This window comes from Ambystoma mexicanum, chromosome 10, assembly GCF_040938575.1.
Source record: "Ambystoma mexicanum isolate Mex_15411 chromosome 10, UKY_AmexF1_1, whole genome shotgun sequence".
In the NCBI taxonomy this organism is placed as follows: domain Eukaryota; kingdom Metazoa; phylum Chordata; class Amphibia; order Caudata; family Ambystomatidae; genus Ambystoma; species Ambystoma mexicanum.
In genome coordinates this window covers 1,643,113,389-1,643,135,308 of record NC_090932.1, presented here as the reverse complement: position 1 = coordinate 1,643,135,308, position 21,920 = coordinate 1,643,113,389, and positions in this window count along the sequence as shown.

Here is a 21,920-nt window from a genome sequence, read left to right as displayed (position 1 = left end):
CTCTAACGGAATCGGAGAGTGATCAACACGTGAGATCTATCACACAAAAGAATGAGAGCAACAGGAAATAGAACCACTATAACCAACGATAGCACGCAATTGGTTGACACCCTAAAAACAACTGAAGAAAGAAGGACAAGGAGGGACAGGGACTCTCGCAAAGCAAACAGATCGAGTCATATCCATGAACTAAACAATCATGCTACGATCTCCTATGAAATCGAGGAAAGATTTTCGTCAGAGAAAGAAGATTACATAACATCTCCATTGAAACTAATGAAATCAAGGCCAAGAGTAGGTCAAGGAAGGAATGACAAGGAGGGTCGTGCTAAAAAAATCTTCATGATACAAGCGATCGAATTGGGTCGTCAAGAAGATCTAACTTCAACTGTCAAGATGGCCTATTATTGGAAAGAATGATATTTGCAGACAATGGTTTATTTTTTAACAGGGCTAACGTGATCAGACTATTCCATCACGTCCCAAGTCTAAGACTTTTAACATCAAATGATTTGGTCATAGTGGAATTTCTCAAAGAAGAGAGAACGGACAGAGTGGTTCACTACCTGTCTACACCCTTGATCAGACAACCTTTAAAAGATGTGGTGCGTTGTTTCAGACCTTTGGGTTTTGACCTGATAGAACCAAGACCTCAAAAAAGGATTGCAAAACAACATCGCCAAGACCTAGAGGAAACCATCAACATTTTCGTCCCCCTAGGTATGAAAAGGGGTGGATGAGAAAGATAGTGGACCAAATAGACACATAGAACCCTGATTGAATGTCTTGAGGGAAGACGGCGGAATGACCGAACATGCCAAGTGGAAGAAATTGAAGGAGAAAGAGGGAACTGACGAAAACTGGAAGTGGTTGGCGAGTCTATTGACTGAAAAAATCAAGACCACATAATGCCAACGATCTCCGGAAGATAAAACTCTGACATTGGCAAACTGGAACACCAGGGGATTTTCCCATTTGTTCGTCAGAGGGGACCCGAAAATTGGAAATCATGATGTAATATGTCTTCAAGAGACATGGCTGAGAGAACTGCCTATTTTGGGCAGGTATTCAGTTTATTTAAATCCAGCTACGAAAGGCCCAAAAGGAAGACCAATGTGAGGCCTCATGATAGCAATTAAAGATCAACTTCAATTTACTTTTTTGGTAGAATCATCTCCCAACCCCTCCATTCAACTATTGGTGGGAAAGGTAAACATAGGTTTAAATAAGGCTGGGAAAACACTAAACTTGATGAACCTATACTGCAATCCAGCCAGAGTGGACAGCAGTAACTTCCCAGATCAGTGGCAGACCTGATTGATAGCCAAAGAGCTCAATGAAAGACCCCTGGTTCATTCTGTGTGGCGACCTAAATTGCATCCACCTTGACAAAGATGGTAGTACGAGAACCCCCTATCTTGCCCATGCGTCTCTCTCCGCAGCTCCACTAAATCCAGCTCCTCCATTACCTTGTGAAGTGTCGCCACCATGTGTTTTTTGCAGGGTCCCGACCCACCTGTCCCATCTAAATCTGCATTCAGTTGACAATTGAAATCTCCTCCCCAGGCTACCAAACTGTCCCTGTGTGCCTCTATCATTTGTAGCACTGAAGGGAAATATTCCTTGTCATCATTATTCGGTGCATATGGGTTTGCTACACATATTGTTTGTTCCTCCCATTTCCCCAGGAGCACTACCATCCTTCCCACCTCGTCCATCAATACCTTTTCCACGTCTATCGGTACCCCCTCCACCACCCAAATCAGCATTTCCCTTGCCTGCGACGAATAAGACTTGCCGATCACTTGCCCTCCCCATCTTCTCCCTAGCGCTGCCAGGTCTGTCCTGGTCAAGTGCGTCTCCTCTATCAAGGCTACCTGTATTCCCTGCCTTTTCAACAAAAAAAACACTCTTTGTTTCTTTCAGCTCGTACCCAGCCCTCAGACATTCCACGTTCCAAACTTCAAGCCCCTGAGCCCTATTGTAGGTTCTGGCTATAATTTATGGTCCACTCCCTTTCTACCAAGTCCCCCACCCCATCCCAGTCTTTCCTTTTTCTGATATCCCCTCCTCCTCTCGGAGGCTGACGATCCCCTCTTCAGGTCTTCCTCTCAGTCTTATTTTTGTCTTTCCCCATTCCTCTCCCATGTACGCTTCCCCCTCTACTTGTTTAGAACTGTATCCAACTTGACAACCGTGCCCAACTTCTCCCCTCATCCCCCCCATGTTCCACCATCCACCACCACCCCCTCTTTCATCTTCCCAAATTCCCCTTCCCTCCTCCCCCTCCCACTCCGTGTCCCCATACCCAACGCCCCTTCCCTTCATCCTAACCTTCCCCCGCCAGGGTCCGGTTCCCTCTCTCAGTCCTTCTTCAATCCTCTGATTGTGACTGTGACGTCCCTGCTCCTTTCCCATTCTGCAAATTCCACCCATGTGATGTAGTGTATAGCCAGACCCACTTCAAAAGACAGAGAGGTTGAGGGAAACTAAATGAAGTCTCAAGCAGACCCTCAATAAAAGGGCTTAACCATTAAATAGTAGACAATAGAGCTTGTGACTCCAAAATACCATTTCTGTTAGTACCGGGAAGGGTTAGCTCATGTCCTCAGACCTCAGCCAACAATCAACATTGAATAAGACATTACTATTAGGTCTAGAGAAATACATATTTTAATTGTATATGAATGTATAAACTCAATCTGGGAACCTAAATTGGAGACCCAAAGTAAAAAGATTATAAATAGCTTGACAAGGTTGATTTCAGATGACATTGGTTACTCAAATACCCTCCACCCGCTAGGATCCTAATAGGGGTGAGAGATCATAAGCTAGGGTGTTAAGAGCTTAGCTTGGCACTGTGAGGAGAGCATAGAAACGTCATCACTCCTCATTCAGAAAATAGAGGAGAGACAGGTCCAGGAAGAGGGAGGTGAAACAAAAGCGACATGCTACAGACTCTGGTTCATACACCCTACTGGAAGATATTTCCATACAGAGGTGCAGGGAGTTAATGAGCACTATCAGAGATGAAGATCCACATCGGGTCTGCTAATCTAGGTGGATCCCCTCTGCCATATTAACAATTGGTTAAAAAATCCAATATTAGGGCAACAATCTTAACTACTAAAAACATTAATTTGTCTTCACCTAAATCCCATCATCGGCCCCAATAGTTAATGTATAGCGGGCCCTCTCAGGGTAACATAATTCATCGCAGTATGCACAATCAAGGTACAAAATGCAGAAAGATTACCTTATTGACGGTCTGGATTGTCAAACAATGCCGGTCTTGTCTCGTCACATGCTCATGTCGATAAATAGCTGTTTCCTCATACAGTATATAGGCAGGTCCTGCCAAAAGAAATAGCATATACTCACACACCACACAGGGTTCTATATGTCCTAAATGGAGTAACTAGTACCCCTAAGGGTGAGATAGTGTTCAAGTGCGCCCGCAATGGGAGCTATATTTATGTACCTGTCTGATGGTACGTTGCGGACAACCAGAGATGGCACAGTATTTTGTGAAGGCGCACTTCCTGTGGCCATAAACAGTCGGGTTGAGATCCGGTGTAAATTCTTTCCTTCAATCTATGAAAGTATCGTGAGAAGAAAGATTGCGTCAGCCAAGAGCTTTACGCATGGGAGACTGTAGGATTCCTCACTAATACAGCATTATAGTGTGAACATCATAGACAACTAAATCCTCACCAAAATCGACAAACTTTGTATATGAGTGTGGTCCGTCCGGTTTCTAACCCAAACGGGATGAGGCAGGGTCCCAACTGATAGAATAGCTTATTTTTTCCTTTTTTGGAATCGCAACTGACTCTCTCCCAGAGAAACGTGAGCGGGATCTGCGATAGGAGGCACAACAAGCTACATTAGCCGTGACCATTCGTCTCTCTTTCAGAATTGTAATCGCGTACATTTGCACTCCGCTGTGGGAGGTGTTTATAAAGTCAGTTTTGGCTTGTTTGTAGCCAATCAATGTCTAGCCAGACCCACACCTCCTGTGGGGACGTGAAAAACCATGATTTCCCCACCCCCCGCTATGACCTTCAATTTAGCTGGGAAGAACATCATATATTTCATATTTAATACTCAGAGTCGTCTCCTCACTGCATCGTATGTTCTCTTTTGGCACTGCACCTCCAGCGTGAAGTCTGGGAAAATGTGCAGTTTTGTGTTGCCTACTTCGTAAAACCCCACCTTGTGGGATTCCTGTAGTATGGCATCCCTATCTCTGAAGTTCAAGACTTTTACCACTATCACTCTCGGCAGGCACCCCGGTGGAGGGGCTCTGGCAGGCACTCTCGACTGTGAAGAATTTGGACAATCCCTTTATCCCCAGCACCTTCAGGATGAGATTTTCCACAAAAAGTTTCACACTAGGTCCTTCTTCTCTTTCTGGTACCCCGACCAGTCGAATATTGCAGCACCTGGATCGGCCCTCTGCATCCTCCTCTCTAGTCTCCAGGATCCTCGTCACACCTACAAGACCCGCCACTTAGTTTTTGAGGTGCTGGAGGTCATCTTCCACAGAACTTACTCTCTGCTCTACTTCTGTGACCCGTTCACATACCTTGTGGAGGTCTGCACGTACCAGGGACACATCCACACCCACCTCCTTGATGCTTCCTTCCAGGGACGACCTTGTGGCCTGGATTGCTTCTATCAGCGTGTCCTGGATCACGCCTCCTGTACCTCCTACACCCGCATCATCTGCTCCTCGGTCCAGTCCCTCCTGTTTCTGTACTTTACTCCTTACATCTGTGTACCTTTTTCCATTTTTTGTTGTCCTTTCACCATTCTGGCTATATCCCACGGCAGGCTTGCCTCTGGGCTTTCGGTGCTGTGACTTTTAAGGGGCTTTTTTCAACTTTGTGTTACTGCCCCCCTCCGTTTCACCTCTGCAGGGTCCCGTGCACATCCAGCACCCAGGAAAGCGTACTCTTATTTCTTCAGCCTGTAGTCGTATCGATTGGTATTGCTGGGGGCCTCACCCCCACTGTCCATATAAAACATAAGTGGCCCTCAGGTCTGACCCCGCCACCATTGTTGTCTCTAATGCCAGAAAATGGCAAATGGTGTGCGTCCACCGTCCTTCCACTATTGTCTTTGCCCCAGTCTCTGGCACTGCGCCACTCTTAGTCCCCCCCCTGCTCCGTCAGGCACCAGAAATGGAGGGTGACGCAGCATCCATCCTAGGGCCTTTCGGAGTCTTGCCAGCTCCCTCACCGCTCACCTCTTATATTTGGGAGTGCATGTGTGAATGTCCTCTGTGTCGATAGACCTTTGTGTCTGGGCCTTGTCCCGGACCAGAGAATCCACCTTCTGTTATTCAATGCATTGCCCCGGCACTATCCCTCTGCAGTCACCAATCCAACCACTTACCTTCCAGAACGTTGTTTGCAGTACGTTCCCTTTTGGACTAGGCGGTCCGTTGTAGAGGCCCGTTCCATATCCCCACTGCCAGGTTCATGATCCAGTCCCTCCTTACTCTGTACGGCCCTTGCGGGTCTCCTTCCCTCAAGGTTTATATTTCCCCGCAACTTGCCTCTGCATCCTTGCGTGCTGCACCTCCCCATGGAGTCTGGGATTCCAGCCGCGCTGCCTCCTTCCCAATGTTCACCGCCTCGATCAGTATGATGACCGGGCTCCCGCCTGTCCGGATGCGACAGCTTCCACTGGCCCTGAGCACTTACAGCTCTGACGGATCAATGCTCCCTTACGGGCCGACTGCCACAGGCTTACCCGGGCCCCCACCGGTCTGGATGAATTGTCCATCACCGGCACTGGACACTGACAGCCCTGCCAGACCAGCGTTCGCGCCGGGCCGACTGCCCTGCACTTCTCTGCCCGTATTACTCCACTAGATCGTACCGGTGGCCACCTTGGATTGCCGGCTCTCTTCCCCGCTGTCGAGCGTTTGTCAGATTCCCTATATGAATCAGGGCAGCGTCTCGTCCAGCCTTTCCCTCCTTAGCAGCGCCAGCCACTTCGCTGTGATTTCTCCCTTCAAGGGTCGTATTTCTGAATTCTCGAGTCAGATTCTGCTAGGATTTCAACAGGTGGTGTGGGAGCTCTGAACAGCTACGTGCTCACGCCTCATCTGCTGGCCACGCCCCCTTGTTCCAAGCTTGATTAGAGGTGGTTTTCGGCTTGTTTCAGATGGGCGGTCAGCTGTGCTTGCACATCTTCTAGTGAGGCCATATTTTCGCGAGGTGTGAGTACCCTCTGTCGTACCTTCAAATTCTGAAAAATAAATGGTCTCCCCTTCTTCCGGGGAAGTTTCAGAACTTTCTAGACTTTTGGGATTGACCCTGATTGAGAAGGAGACCTTGGAGCATCTCGATTCATACCTGACAATCCTGATCCAGAGCATAATTCAGCTTTAAAGAAAAAAGGTTCTGGAAAAGGGGGGCTCGATGCACTCGGTCTAATAAAAACCTGAGATGGTCTCACCTTTAGGACTATTCGACCCCACTGCTGTTTGCGTTAGGGAAAAATAGGAAGGATATCTAATTAAACTTGGCCTTGAAAGAATAAATCTTGTTGGATGATAGGGATAAAGATTTGGGAATACAGAGCCTCTTTAATGCTGTAAATCCGGTCAGAACTCAGAATTTCAACAATAATGTTCTCCCCTTTGGTGGTATCACGATAATCAGCATGGGTTTTTCAACTTTTATCAATTGAGTCGCTTCCCATGCCTTGCACCATATGTAAGGGAGGCATGGTATCACAAGTATGACACTGACACAAGAGCTACAAGTTTCAAAACCTTTATTACAATCTTGGGGTTTGGAAAAACTCCTACTTTGCTCTATAGTTACGATGTGAGTAGTCTCTATCATCAAATAATAAAGAAAACACAGTCCTAGTCAGTGTATGTCAAATCAAAATGGCCTATACTAAAGAAAAAACGAATGCCTACCCGATCTCTTATACAAAAATTGTGTAATGGGGAATGTGTATGCAAAGGAAAGTCTGTCAAGGAGTTCCTCCCTTCTCACCTGAGTCCGATCTTTGCTGGATTTCTTGGTCGATGCCTTCTTGCTGATGGATCGGGTCTAGAATAAGGCTGCACGAGTCTCTTCCGACTCTAGCGTGCGTTCAAAGTTCCGTGATGCAACGATCCAGGAATCCGGGAAATTAAGAAAGTGCACTACACAGCACACAAGTCCAGGAAGTAAGAAGGAAAGGATAGGGACTAGGGATGGAGTTAGTAGGGACAGAATCAGGGACACAATACCACGAGTTACGGAGCACACGTCTCGTCGCTACTTCACAATAGCATTGAGGCGCGCAGAGCTGCGGGGGGCGTGGTCTATTAATAGAACACGTTACGTCCAACGTGTAAAGCGAGGAAGGTGTTTCACGCTGGCCGGCCATGTTGGGAGTACCAGAGAGTGTAAGCCCCGTTGAGACAAGGACCAGGAAGTCCAAAAGGGGCGCGTTCTGTAGGTCATGACAGCATGCCTCCTCCGAAGACCCGTTCCTCCAGGTTTGCCCGGGTGTATGAGGTGAAATTTTCTGAGCAGTCGAGGGGTCTTGAGATTAGAAAATGGTTCCCAGTTTCTTTCACTAGGAGGATATCCCTTCCATTGAACCAGGTATTGAAGCTGACCCCGTTTATACCTGTCGCATATTCGGGACACTTCATATTCCAGTTGGTTGTCGACCAGCAGAGGAGGGGCTCTGCAAGATTTCCGGGAGGATTGGATGTAGGGTTTTAATAAGGATGTGTGAACAACTGAGTGAATTTTCTTCCAGGAGTCTGGTAGTTTGATCCGGTATGAGACTGGATTTATAATTTCCTTGATGGGAAATGGACCATAGTACCGAGGGGCCAATTTGTTTGGCTGTAGATGTTGGGGTAGTAATTTCGAGGACAACCAGACTTGAGCACCAATTGCATAAGAAGGCCTGGTCTTCTTTTGGAATCCGCATACCTTTAGTCTGTGTTCTGGCCTTCTCTAAGTTTTCTTTGGCCTCCTGGTGTACATTGATGAGGGTTTCGATCCAGGAGTTGACAGTAGGTACCGGTGTGGGATGAGGGAGAACAGAGGGTAGAACCGATGGATGGAAACCTTGGCTACAATAAAAGGGACTGGTCTTAAGTGCTGAATGATGGGAATTGTTGTAGGCGAATTCAGCCACGGGTATCAGGAGCGACCAGTCATCCTGAACCTTGGTGGCGAAACATCAAAGATACTGTTCCAGGGTCTGATTAGCATGTTCTGTGGCCCCGTTGGTTTGGGGATGATAACCTGATGAAAGGGCGCGTTGGATTCCCAAAATGCGACAGAGATGTTTCCAGAATTGTTAGACGTATTGAGGTCCTCAATCAGATGTGATCTTGGAAGGAATTCCATGCAGACGGAATATGTGTTACAGAAAGATTCCAGCAAGTTCGGACGAGGATGTTAGCTTACACAGGGGTGTAAAATAAGCCATATGAGTGAACAAATCAGTGGTAACCATGATGGTTGTGTATCCTCGGGAAGGTGGTCATTCCACAATGAAGTCTGTAGCAATGAATTCCCATGGCCTTGTTGGCAGTGTAGGTTGCAGTAGAAGACCCGCCGGTCTCTTGTTATCATGTTTATTTTGACTACAGATAGCACAAGCTTGGATGTACTGCTGTACGTCGGTCTTCATTCCAGGCCACCAAAACTGTCTTTGTTTGAGGCGGAGGGTGTTGGTTATGCCACGATGTCCGGAGTGAAGGGTATCATGACAGAGGTTTATTATTCTTTGTTTTAATTTCTGTGTGGGAATGACCAGTGCATTGTCCTTGAATAAATATCCTTCCTTGACTCTTATATTCCATTGATTCTTCCTTGAAATATCCTTCCACAGATCAGAGGATTGGGTTTGCACTCAAATTTCTTCCAGGAGATTGACTGCTTGAGCTACAAAGATTGTGTGGGGAAACATCTTAGGGTAGGCCCTATCTTCAGTAGTTACATAGTCAGGACGTCGAGATAAGGCTTCAGCAATCAGGTTTTGTGATCCGAGAACATGAGTGATGTGGAACTGGTACTGGGCAAAGAAGTAGGCCCAACGTGCCTGACGACTGTTCCTACACTCCAATGACTGTAGAATTTGAGGATCCGATGGTCCGTGCGGACCTGAACTGGATGCCTAGCACCCAGAAGTAGATGTCACCATTCAGTGAAGGCTTGGCGGATGGCTAACAGTTCCTTTTCCAGGACGGAGTAGTGTGTCTCACTGGGAGTCAGGGTTCGTGAAAGGTAAGCAATGGGGTGTTCCAGTTTATCCTCAAATTCCTGCTTCAACACCGCGTAGTTAGAGGCATACTTTTCCACTAGGAATGGTCGATTTATGTCGGGTTGGGCTAAGATGGAGGCTTGCGTGAACTCTGCCTTTAAACATTGTAATGCCTTATCTTGCGGTGTAGACCAGCTAAAGGGGGTGTCTTTCTTCAAGAGAGCAACGATCGGCTGAACGATCTCGGAAAAGGTGGTTATGAACTTCTGGTGGAAATTGGCAAGCCCCAGGAAGGATTGAACTTGTTTCACGGACGTGGGAGCGGGCCATGCCAGAATGGCCTTTACCTTTGAAGGGTCCATACCAATTCCTTCTGGACTAAGGATGAATCCTAGGTAGTGACAGAAGTAACGTGAAACAAGCATTTTTCAGGTTTGGCTAAAAGTTTGTGTTCAGTCATTGTAATACTGCCTTTACATATTCTTCATGCTTTAGAAGGTCCTTGGAAAAGATCATATGTCGTCCAGATAGACAATGACGAAAAAGGAATAACATGTCAGAGAACACCCTATCCATGAAACGTTGAAAAACTGCGGGGGCATTAGCTAGTCCAAAGAGCATGACTAGATATTCATAGTGACCAAAGGGTGTTCTAAAGGCTATTTTCCATTTGTCTCCTTACCGGACACGGATCAAATGGTAGGCACCCCGGAGATCCAACTTCGTGAATATTACGGCGCCTCTCACAGCTTCCAGGATATCCGAGATCAAGGGCAATGGGTACCAGTCTTTGAGGGTGCATTGATTTAAGCCATGATAGTCGAGGCAAGGTCTGAGTTCCTTGGTGTCCTTCTTGGGAACAAAGAACAATGAAGCACCCGCTGGAGATTTTGAAGGTCTTATGGTGCCATTTTCAAGGTTGGTATCCAAGTATTCTCGGAGGGCCTTTTTCTCAGGTTCGGAAAGGATGAACATTCTGCCGAATAGAATCACTGCTGAGGGATCTGTATCTATGGCGCAGTCTTCAGGTCTGTGAGGGGGTAAGGCCTGGACTATGGCAGTTGAAAATACATCAGCATATCCCTGATAGGCCTCAGGGACTTGTATGATATTGGAAACCATGAGTGGTGTTTGCTGGTCTCTTGGTGGTTCTTTAGGGGGTGTCAAGGAGGGATCCAGGAATAGACAGTGAGACTTACAAAACTCTGAGCCTAGGAATAGTGATCCTGCTGTCCAATTGATGTACGGATTGTGCTTCTGTAACCAGGGCATACCCAATGCCATGGGGTAATGAGCTGACTTAATGATGTCGAATCTAATCCGCTCTTGGTGATGGTTTATAGAAAGCTGGATCTCTTTAGTCTGCAGGATTATGGGCCCTGAAGTGAGGGGTCTTCCGTCGATTGCTTCCACCGGCTGCATGGTGCTTCGTGTCTCGTATGGAATATGATGACTAACAACCCAATCTTGATCAATGAAAATCCCCATAGCTCTGCAGTCTACCAAGGCCTACCAAGGCCAAAACAGAATCGGTCTTATTCTTTGAGGGCGATAGGAAGGCCTGCAGTATCACCAAATTGTTTTGTCCAGGAGAGTTCAAGGATGGAATTGATGTGGAGCAAACATCTCTCTCCCGAAGCTCTGCTCCATCTAGGATCGGGAGATGGCGTTTCCCGAACGCTGAGGAGGGGCTAGAGGACACTCCCTAACCAATTGTTTATCTGAGGCACAATACATGCACAACCCCGTATGAATCCTTCTCATCCTTTCTTTGGGGGATATAGGTCCACAGAAGGCTTCTATCTGCATGGGTTCTGGTTCAGTGACTGAGCCTGGGTTTGTGTCCGTCTTGGTGGTACTCTCAAAGGACACTTTCGGAGGATTTCCTCTGGATTTCTTCTTCTCAGCCTTTCTTTCCTGGATTCGAAAGTCTATTTGCATGGCAAGGTCCAATAGTACCTGGAATGAGTTTGAGCGAGCCACTCTGGCCAACTCATCCTTAATCTCCTCATTCAGTCCTCTCCTGAAAAGGGTAAAACTTGCCTCAGGGGACCAATCAGCTTCCTTGGCTAATTGCTTGAATCGGGTTACAAAGGTGAGCATATCCTGGGATCGCTGCTGAAAGTCTAACAGGCGTTCATGGGCACTATAGACCTGCTCTGGGCGATCAAACATGGTTTTAAGGGCCTGTATGAACCCATCATAGTCATCTAGGAGAGCATCGCTGGAATTAACGAGGGGCATAGCCCATGTTAATGCATTTCCTGAAAGGTGAGAAATTATGAAACCCACTTTAGCCCTGGGAGTCGAAAAGTAGTAGGGCTTAAAAGTAAAGTGGACCAAACATAAATCCAGGAATCCACGAAGGGTTTTTGCCGACCCATCATATTTGTCAACTATGCCACCCAGCACAACACTTTCTTTTGTGGCAGAATCACGGGTTACAACCAATTGCTTGAGAGCGGCGTTTTCCACCTTGAGATTCTGTACCTCGGTTGATAGTTCTTGCATTCCACGCATCAGGTCCTGAACAGCCGCTTCCATGTCCATATCGAGTTCGGTCGGGTGGCGTCTCAAACTGTCAAGGAGTTCCCCCCTTCTCACCTGAGTCCGATCTTTGCTGGATTTCTTGGTCGATGCCTTCTTGTGGACAGATCGGGTCTTGAATAAGGCTGCACAAGTCTCTTCCGACTCCAGCGTGCGCTCAAAGTTCTGGGATGCAACGATCCAGGAATCCGGGAAATTAAGAAAGTGCACTACACAGCACACAAGTCCAGGAAGTAAGAAGGAAAGGAGAGGGACTAGGAATGGAGTTGGTAGGGACAGAATCAGGGAAACAATACCGCAAGCTACGGAGCACACGTCTGGTCACTACTTCACAATTGCATTGAGACGGGCGGAGCTGCGGGGGGCGTGGTCTATTAATAGAACACGCTACGTCTAACGTGTAGAGCGAGGAAGGTGTTTCACACTGGCCAGCCATGTTGGGAGTACCAGGGAGTGTAAGTCCCATTGAGACAAGGACCAGGAAGTCCAAAAGGGGCACGTTCTGCTGGTCATGACAAAGTCAGTGTTGTAACATAAAGGATCAAGGTGGCTCAGTCAGCTCTCCTACCCATGTTGGACAGCACGGAGTAAGGCGGCCCCCACAGACAGGATGACACACTCTGGCTCAGGTTATTTAAAACAAGGCATTTCAAAACGTGGATCGAGGCCAGCTTGGCCTTCCACGTTAAAGTCACTTATTTTCAGTTAACCAAAGGGTTCTTTCACAGTAAACAAATGTTCACGTAGGTCTGTCGGGCTAGGGCCTCTCAAGGCATCAACAGTTCACGTAGGTCTCACTCAGTTGGACTTGGACCTCTCAACAAAAGTACCTGATTCAACGTAGATCTCCCTCGGACCTCAAAATCGCAGCACTTGCAGGAGTTCCCTTCCCCAAGCTTCATTCACATTCGTTAGGGGTTCCCTTCCCCTAACTTATTTCACATTCCAGGTCTCCCTCAGTCGCATTCAGACCTTTCACTGATGTCGAAGACTTTCGAGTGTGCAAGGTTTTTTCATAGACCTCCGCAGGACCACTTCGACTTTCACTTCAGCTCTCGCTTATGTTATTTGCCACAGTGTCTCTTGTTCTCGTTAGTTGCATAACGCAATCAGAAAAGTTCAAAGAAATCTTTCTCTTAGAGCATTCACCTTTTAACTTCCCCTTTCGACAGGATTAATCTTGACCATTGCGCATTTCAGAGTTTGTTCACTTTGTCGCTTTAAAAAAAGACATCAAACATTTCGCAGAGACTCTCGGGTTGGTTATTTCCTTTCGCCGGACCACTCCGCTACTCTGTATTACTGGCTTCACAGTTATCCGTAAGTTTAAAGTTCACTACTGGTTTGCTTTCTTTCACGTCTCATCAGGAAGCGCGCAACCTTCAATTGTAAGATACCTTGTTGCTGCTTCAATATTTCCTTGACACAAAACAGCCTTTCATGTCTTTCGCTAACTCACCAGTTGTGTGCATTCCTTTCTTTTCTCTGCGGCTTTGATTCACCAGTCAAGGTTGATACCACAGGCTTGGCCTCACTTCTACAACTCTGCCGTTCACCCGGGAGGGTCGCTGGCGTCCTTGAAACACTACGCAGGCTTCTTCTTGTCTGGGATTTGGCTTCCTCTGCATATCCTTCATGGTTTCCCAGAGACAACAACCTCCAGCAGGGATCTTCAGGGTTTTCCTACCCCTCGCTTTGGTGCCTCGATTGGTCATCCTGCTCCTGTGGGTTCGCCTTCTCCCTCGGAAGATCTGCTCCTTCTCGTGTTTCACCTTGCTCAGAGTGTGTCTCAATGTTACGTCTTTTATCCGTGTATGGGGAGCTAATGGGTATCAGGTGTAGGTAATTAAGGTCAAGTGCCTGACTTTGCCTGACCTTATTAACGGGACATGCCCCATGAGATATGCAAGTGTTAGCCTCTTTTCTCTCAGTCCTCACCTTCCTCAGCCCAGTGTTTGTGTAGAAATGGGGGAGTTGGAACGTTGGAGAATCCTATAAAATAGGGTGGGGTATGGGAATGGGAAAGGGGGGGATACAGCGTCTCACCATCGGTTGCATAATCCCCACTCCCTTAAGATCTCTCAGCCAGGTGATTCTCCTGCACTGGTCCAGCCCCTGGGTCTGGATCCAAAGGCAATGGTTTCTCACAGTATGGGGTGGAAAGGCTTACTGGCGTTGATCAGTTTGACTGTTTGGGCGGCCGCAGAGGAGATGGCATTAACTTGATATGATATGATATGATATGGCTTTTATAATGCGCCTATACACAAGTGTTTCAAGGTGCAACAAGGCCAGGGAGGGGGAACAGAGGGAAGATAACGATCCTGCTAGGCCAGGTGTCATTCAAATTGTGCAAGTGCATGGGAAGGGGGAAGGGGGAAAGTGCGGGGGGAAGGGGGAGGGGACAGTGCAGTACATGGGATAATAGAATAAATAACAATAAGTACGGACAGCAGGTGGCAAGTGCAATAACAATAAGTAAAGTAAGGACAGCAGGTGGCAAGTGCAATAACAATAAGTAAAGTAAGGACAGCAGGTGGCAAGTTCAATAACAATAAGTAAAGTAAGGACAGCAGGTGGCAAGTGCAAGGGTAAGTGCAGACATCAGGTGTTGAGTGCTGGTAGTGGGACTGTAAGGGTACAGAAAACAGTCCCCCGATGCGGGGGTTGCCAGGAAGGCAGTGCAGGTGTAAGTGCCTAGTGGGGGAGGGACCTCAGCCCGAGATCAGAGGGAGGCCAGGTAACCAGTGCAGTTTCAGTTTCGGCCAGGAGGTCAGCAGGGGAGAGGAGGAGAAAAAGCAGAAGCAAAGAGAAAGGTTTTGAGGTGCTTCCAGAACCGGAGATGATTCTCCTCAAGTTTCAGGGAGGCAGGGAGGCTGTTCCAGAGGAAGGCCCCAGCCGAAGAAATAGATCTACCACCAACTTGTTGCTTAGAGAAGCGACTGACCCTGAGGGAGTTGGAGGCGTATGAACAAAGAGCATGAGAAGGAAGATATTTAGGAAGAGAGAGTTGAAGGTATTGAGGCCCCAGGTCCCAGCAGGCCTTGTGGACAATGGAAAGGGTTTTGAACGTAATCCTTGCAGTCACTGGGAGCCAGGATGGTAACTGGCTACCCCGGCGGACACCTGCAGACACAGTCTGAAGCCGCCTATGTGGGAGCCGCCCTTTGCCTAGGGGCCCTTAGACATGGGGGCGAAGGAGTGATTGCAGAAGTCGCCCAGGGCAGGAGGCAGGGGGTCGATGTGGTCCTTGGAGGAACAAGGAGGAACCTGATTTGATGAGACTTTCATAGATCGGACTTGTCTAGAAACCTCATCTAGGGAGAACAGGGGAAAGGTAGATAAGGAGGGAAGAGAGGTGGCTGAAGAAGGGCCAGAGGAAGAGCAGGGAGTAGAGGGAGGAAGGGGAGAGGAGGGAAGAGAGGACAGGATGTCCTGAGTTTTAGAGATGAAATGAGAAGCCAGTGCCGTGCAGAGGGCCTGGGAAGGGACAGGAGAGGTAGAGACTGCGGCAGGATTGTCCAGTTTCTTGAAGATTTTAAAGAATTCAGCCGAGTTGTTAGATGCAGCAGAGACGCAGGCTTGGATGTGAGCTCTCTTCTTGGTGAGGACAGAGAGACGGTATAGCCTTTGGAGTTAGCGGCAGGCCAGTTTGTCAGAGGATGTACATGAAGAACACCGTTTCCTCTCAGTCACCTTCCTCTTGCGTTTAAGAGTGGCGAGATCTGAGTCATACCAGGAGTTGCACTTGGCATTGGGCTTCAGGTGGATCCTCATGACAGGGTCAAGTATATAAAGAGTATCAGATATAGCGAGTGGTGCATGGAAAGGGCTGTGTCAGGGTGCAAGTCAGCCAGAGCGGTATGGGGGGGTTGAGAACGCGGTGGCGAAAGTCTCAACTGACACGCGCTTCATGGGTCGGATGACCTATAAGGTGGGTGGCAGTGATGGAGTTGGCTTGGCCTGAGGGGTAGAGGGGGTGAGCTGGGAGGAAAGGAGAAAGTGATCACTCCAGGAGAGAGGAGTGGTGAGAGGGACAGAAAGGGGAAGGTCTGAGGAGATCAGAACATCCAGAGTGTGCCCTGCAGAGTGAGTAGGGCCAGAGGGGAGATTAGAGAGTGAGAGAGAGTCACAAAGGTCGTGAAAAAGAGTCCAGAGGAAGGACAGGAGGTATCCAGGTGGATGTTGAAGTCTCCAAGAAGTAGGAGTTGAGTGGTTGAGACCAGGAGTGAAGAGGAGAGGTCTGCCCACTCAGAGGGGAAAGAGGAGATCGGATCAGGTGGCCGATAGATCATAGCAATAGTAAGGGTATGGCTAGGAAAGAGAGAGAGCCTGCAGACGAGGCATTCGAAAGAGGAGTAGGCCTGCGTAGGAATGACAAAGGCAGGAATCCATTCGGGGAAGATCAGGGCTACACCCCCTCCAGAAAGGTTCGACCTGGGCACGAAGAGGATATTGTAGCCATCAGGGAGGAGAGTGTCAAAGCTCGGGACAGAGCTGGCCGTGAACCATGTCTCGATGAGACCGAGGACATCGAGGTCAAGTTCCTCCAGAAGGCAGCAGATGTTGGAAGAGTGTTTGACAGTGTCAAGACTGGACCATCCTTCCCGTTCACCCTCCTCACCTGACTCTTCCAAGGTGCTTTCGTAGGTCTCGGAATCCTTCTTTCTTCGAGACTTCCTAGTCTCCTTGAGCCTCTTATCCTTTGATTTAAATAAGGGCGAGCACCTTCGGAGGCCACCTTGACCTGTTTTGGTTCCCAGGTCGCGGTGAACCCCGAGGAGTAAGCCCCCAAAAGTCCAGGGAAAAAGCCTTGATGGCAGAAAAAACCCTGTTGTAGTTGTTAAGACTGGACGTGGCAGAAGAACTTGTAAGTATTAGTCCTCGTAATCTTGAACTAAGTTTGAGAGCAGCAGGAATCCCATGAAATTGTGGAGCGCGGTAATAGAACATAAAAGTCCTCTTGAACTTGAACTGATCGGAATGAATACAACTGGAAGAGCCCAACTGAACAATGGACTCAGCAAACCTAATGAACTCCAGGTAAGTCTGGAATCCAAAAGCTTAAGGTAGAATAAGGAGCTAAGAAGTAGCTATTAAAGAAAAGTGATACAGACAGAGAAGACAGAAAAGATAGGTAAATAAACCTTAGCCGAAGTGTAAAGAAGCAAAAGGCAGATCGAAAGAGGTAAGTAGTAAGAAATCAGGGAGAAGAACAGCCGATAGAATAAGGAATAGAAAGTGTAAGCGCTAGGAAAGAGTGAGCGGAAGAAGGATTGAAGAAAGTACTGCGAGAGGGAGCGGTAAGGAAAGGTGCACCGTCAAAGGAAGCCGGACCAGGTGCCGAGTAAAGTCAGAAGACTCATAATATAGTTACGAGTGGAAGAGTGTACAAAGGAAACAACTAAACTGAATTAAGGTAAGGAGGAAAAAGATAACCGCTGAGGTGTGGAAAGGCAAACAGACAACACTGCAAGGCGCAGACTAATGAGAGCGAGAGAAACCGAAAGTAAACAAATATACAAAGAATACCAGACCGACAGAATCTCCTAAAAGGTAGAAGGATAGTAGAATAAGCACGAAGAAGGACAGAGAGGCAAAAGCAACCAGGTAGAAAGAATACGAGCTACAAAGGTTGGTACAACAGGAGCAAAGTACAAGCGAAGCGTTAGTTACCAAGAGATGGATACAACGCGCAGAGTAACATGAAGTGTCCGTAGAAATAGAGGCAGCGGCCACCTTAGGGGAAGACTAGACCGCCAAGTATGGTTCCATTTCCAATCATATTAATGCATCCTCCACCAGATGCAGCATTCCCACTGCCGGCGCATGACAGACAGCTGAGCGATAGGGGAACCACGGAGAGAGCAATGGACGGGGGCCATGGGTTACCAGAAAAAACAGCACAAACAAGCAAAAGGACCCAAGGAGGGTCTCACCATATGGTATTCTTGGTCAGCAGTCACCCGCTCAGCCTCGACAAAATCGGCATGAAAGGTCGAGTGGCCTATGCCAAGTGCTAATATAATTTCTAATACTTCTGTAAATAACTCCATGCATTGTCGTCTATACCTCCTGAATCATTATCTGTAATGTCTATAGCCATTAGGTCGTTCATCAGAACCTCTTGTAACACCAACTCTTTAGATGCTGTATCTGGGGCGTACATTTTGTGCCCCACTGTGCTCACCGCTTGAGCACAACATCCCCCTAGCATTGCACATATACTAGGTAGACATTGGAAACCGCAACAAAGGAATAGCAGGATTCCCAAAATAACCAGGATAACAGAAAGCACCTTCCAACCCCAGGATCTCAGAGAATCCCAGAACCAGGCGCTAATATTCCAATCTCCCACAGGAACATGCACCTCAGAACTAAGGATGTGCAAGTTCTGTATTGCTTTGAAAATTGTCAGTGAGGAATCTGGTACGAAAACACAGCAAGCGGACCCCACTAATTTGCATACTCCACTACGTTCTGCCAGGATGACATCTAATGCCATCCGATTTTGGAGAGCTACCAATCTTATTGCCTTTTGTTCTAGTGTCATATTGTAGAGTATATCCGTGGTCCGGTTGATGGTTCTCTCCAGTACTCTTGCTAGCCCCCTAATGTTTTCAGAGTTTGCTATCTGTCCCCAAAAGGGCACAACTGATTTCGCTATATCTCCCAATACGTGCCCTGGGGTATCTCCGTTCTCGTCCCATCGTGGGCGAGCCTTAGAAACTTGTACTTGCCAATGTACTAGCTATAAATACCCCAGGTACCAGGATTCCTAAATAACAGGTTCCCTGCCAATCCTTGGGCAACCAGGGAAATGCTGAACTACCACAAACGAAATAAACAGGCCCCCCTACATACAGAGGCCTGTTCTCCCCAGTCAAATTTACAATGTTTACACAACTTTCAAAATCTCCCATTGGCCGAGTGCCATTTCTTTGTACACAGAAGGGGACTGAATCGGGGCTATGATTAATAGAGTATGAAGGGGCACAGCGTCGTTATTGCCTATCGGAGCCATTTTAAAGGAAATTAGAGTTTGGAAAGGAAGAGATAGTTTATCAGATGGCCTAATAGAAGCAACATTAGGTCTACTTCTATTTGCAAAAAGCGAGCATCCCAGGGGAGTCAATTCACGTTTCTCAAAATCATTTAAATTAGTTCCATCGAAGTTCCCTGAGATGCTATCATTCCAACGGCCAAAGAATAGTGCTCTAAGAGAAGCATAGCAAGCAGTCGTTAAAGGTAAAGGGTGAATATACCATCCTAGCCCCTTGTTCCCATGTTGCGGTAAATGGGTGCAAATCCAGCAATTACTCTTATTAAAAATGGCATGCGTTGCATTCATTACTATCATTAAAGTGTTATTATGATACTTTAGTCTATGCTGGGAGTCTCTACGTGACAAGGTGTGAAGGTGTACAGAGGGAGTCAAGGCAGTAGGTAAAATCTCAATTGGCAGTAGAGGTTTTAGAGGGTAAATTTCCTCGAAATACCAAAGTCCCACAGCAGTAATTACACAAATTCCAATTATTATTAACACAACACAGCAATACGTTTTCGGGGCCCAGGCACATTGTTCGTTGCCGGAGTTGGTCACCCCCTTATTTACAAGTCCAGTGCGGGGAGCAGCGGTGGAGGTGGCAGGCATCATAGTTTCTCAATCGACGACCCCAATGTTCGTTGCTGGCGACACTACGGTCGTGCAACTTCTCAGTCCTTCCCAACCTTAGCCAGCAGCATCCCTTTTTTTTCCTTTTGTTCGAAAGGAACTTTCTTTTACAAGAGAAAACTTTCAATCACTTCTTCTTTCCAAATGCACGGAAAGACCCGTGCCGTAGTTCTATTTTCTTCGACGAAGGTCGTACCTGGTGGTACCCAGAACTGTTTGATCCGGAAACAAGGTAACGTCACTTCCTGAGGGAAGCGACGTATCTGAGGCGACGGAAGTCGCAGAACTTGGAACAATGTTTTCCGGAAGTGACTTTTTCAAAGAGTGCGGAGACGAAATGGACTGTTCCCCAAGCTCCACGGGCTCAGGGAAATTTTCTGATGCACTCACAGTGCTGTTTGCTACTCCAGGATCAGAGATTGTAGCATAAGCGAGGGGTTCTGCTTCTTCTGTAACGTGTGGCGTTGGGTGAGGAAGTTTCTTGACATGCGTCGCGTGGATCCAATGCTTTTTTCCAGCCACCTGCACTGCTGTCTGGGTGACCAACAGCACCTGGTAGGGTCCCCTCCAGCGAGGAGCGAGACAGGAAGACCTTTCGTAGGCCTTCACTAGGACCCAACTTCCAGGCTGAATATCGTGTCCTGGGCCCGTAAACCGTACAGGTAAAGCTGATTGGACCTGATGAGAAATGAAATACAGATTTTTAGTCAACTGGTTGCAGTAGTCTACAAGCAATACATTGTCAACCTCCCTCAATGTTTTAGGCCTTGGAAGACCCCAAATATTAGCAGGTCTCCCCATCACTACCTCAAAGGGGGAGAGCCCAGTCTTAGTTTGAGGTGTGGTACGCATGGCTAACAATACAATAGGTAAGGCATCTGGCCATTTCAGTTTGGTGTCGGCACATGTTTTTGAAAGCTTATTCTTTAAGATGCCGTTATGTCTCTCTACCAACCCAGCACTTTGAGGATGCCTAGCTGAGTGAAATTGTTTTTCAATGTGTAACGCTGTGCATATCTGTAAAATTACTGCTGCAACAAAATGGGGACCATTGTCCGACCAAATTACCCTCGGAAGCCCAAATCGTGGAAAGAATTCTTTTACCATAGTCTTTGCAGTGGTCATGACAGTAGCATCTTTAACGGGGAAAGCCTCGACCCATTTACTAAAAGCACAAATAATCACAAGAACATATTTTAGATTGTTACACCGTTCCATCTCAATAAAATCAAAGTGAATGACCTCGAAGGGAACAGAAGGGGGCCCAAAGCTTCCCCTTGGAGTTACTGTCCCCACATTGTGCTGTAAGCAAATCATACAGTTCTGAACATGGCGCTGTGCAATCTTCGAAATTTTATCATTCACCCATACTTGTTCTAGCATTTTCGTGATCTGCTGGGCACACACATGCGTAGGACCATGTGCCATCGTAACCATTGCTAGCACATATGAATCAGGGAGCAACCATTTTCCTTCAGATGTATCCACCCAACACCCATCGTCATCTAGTTTCCCCATTCCTTCGGCCCACTTTTTAGATTCTTCTATTGTGGCATCAGTTTGGATATCTCGCACAGACCCGATACCCTCATCCATTACATACGCATCTTTTGTTTCCCTTAGAGCATACATGTCTGCGCTAAGGTCTGTGGCCGTTTGCCTGGCTATCTGGTCCGCAAAAGCGTTCCCTTTTCCCACATCATCTATGACCTTACGATGTGCTGCACATTTCATGATCGCTAACTGCCTAGGAAGTGAGAGTGCCGAGAGCAATTGCACTATCAGGGGACCGTGCTGAATCTTGGTCCCATGTGAGGTTAGGAACCCTCTTTCCGACCAGAGCCTCCCGAAGTTGTCAGCCACCCCAAAGGCGTACTGAATATCAGTATATATGTTTACTATACGCCCTTCGGAGAGTTCACAAGCTCGGGTCAATGCTATTATCTCTGCGGCCTGCGCAGAGTTATGCGGAATTCTCTTAGTTTCAACAACCGTACTCAACGTAGTAACTGCGTAAGCAGCTGTAGATGTACCATCTGGAAGTTTGAAGCAGGAGCCATCACAAAACAGCTCCCCTTCTGCATTGCCCAAAGTAGTATCTATAAGGTCTATCCTGCCCTTGGTTTCCTGTTCAGTGGCATACAGGGAGTCATGTAATTCTTCGTCACCGCAAACAGTATTTTGCGGGAAAGGTAGAAGTTCAGCCGGATTAAGAACACAACACCTCTTAATTTGAATGTGAGGGGCAAACAGAATTAATTCATACCTTGTCAGCCGTGTAGAGGTGAGGTGTTGCGTTTGAGTCTTATTCAATAGGACAGCTACAGAGTGAGGTACCATCAAAATTAAATCATGGCCTAGAACCATTCCCTCACTCTGTTTTACGGACGCGGCAGCAGCAGCGACAGCTCGCAAACATCTCGGCAAAGCGCATGCGACAGGATCAAGGGCGGAG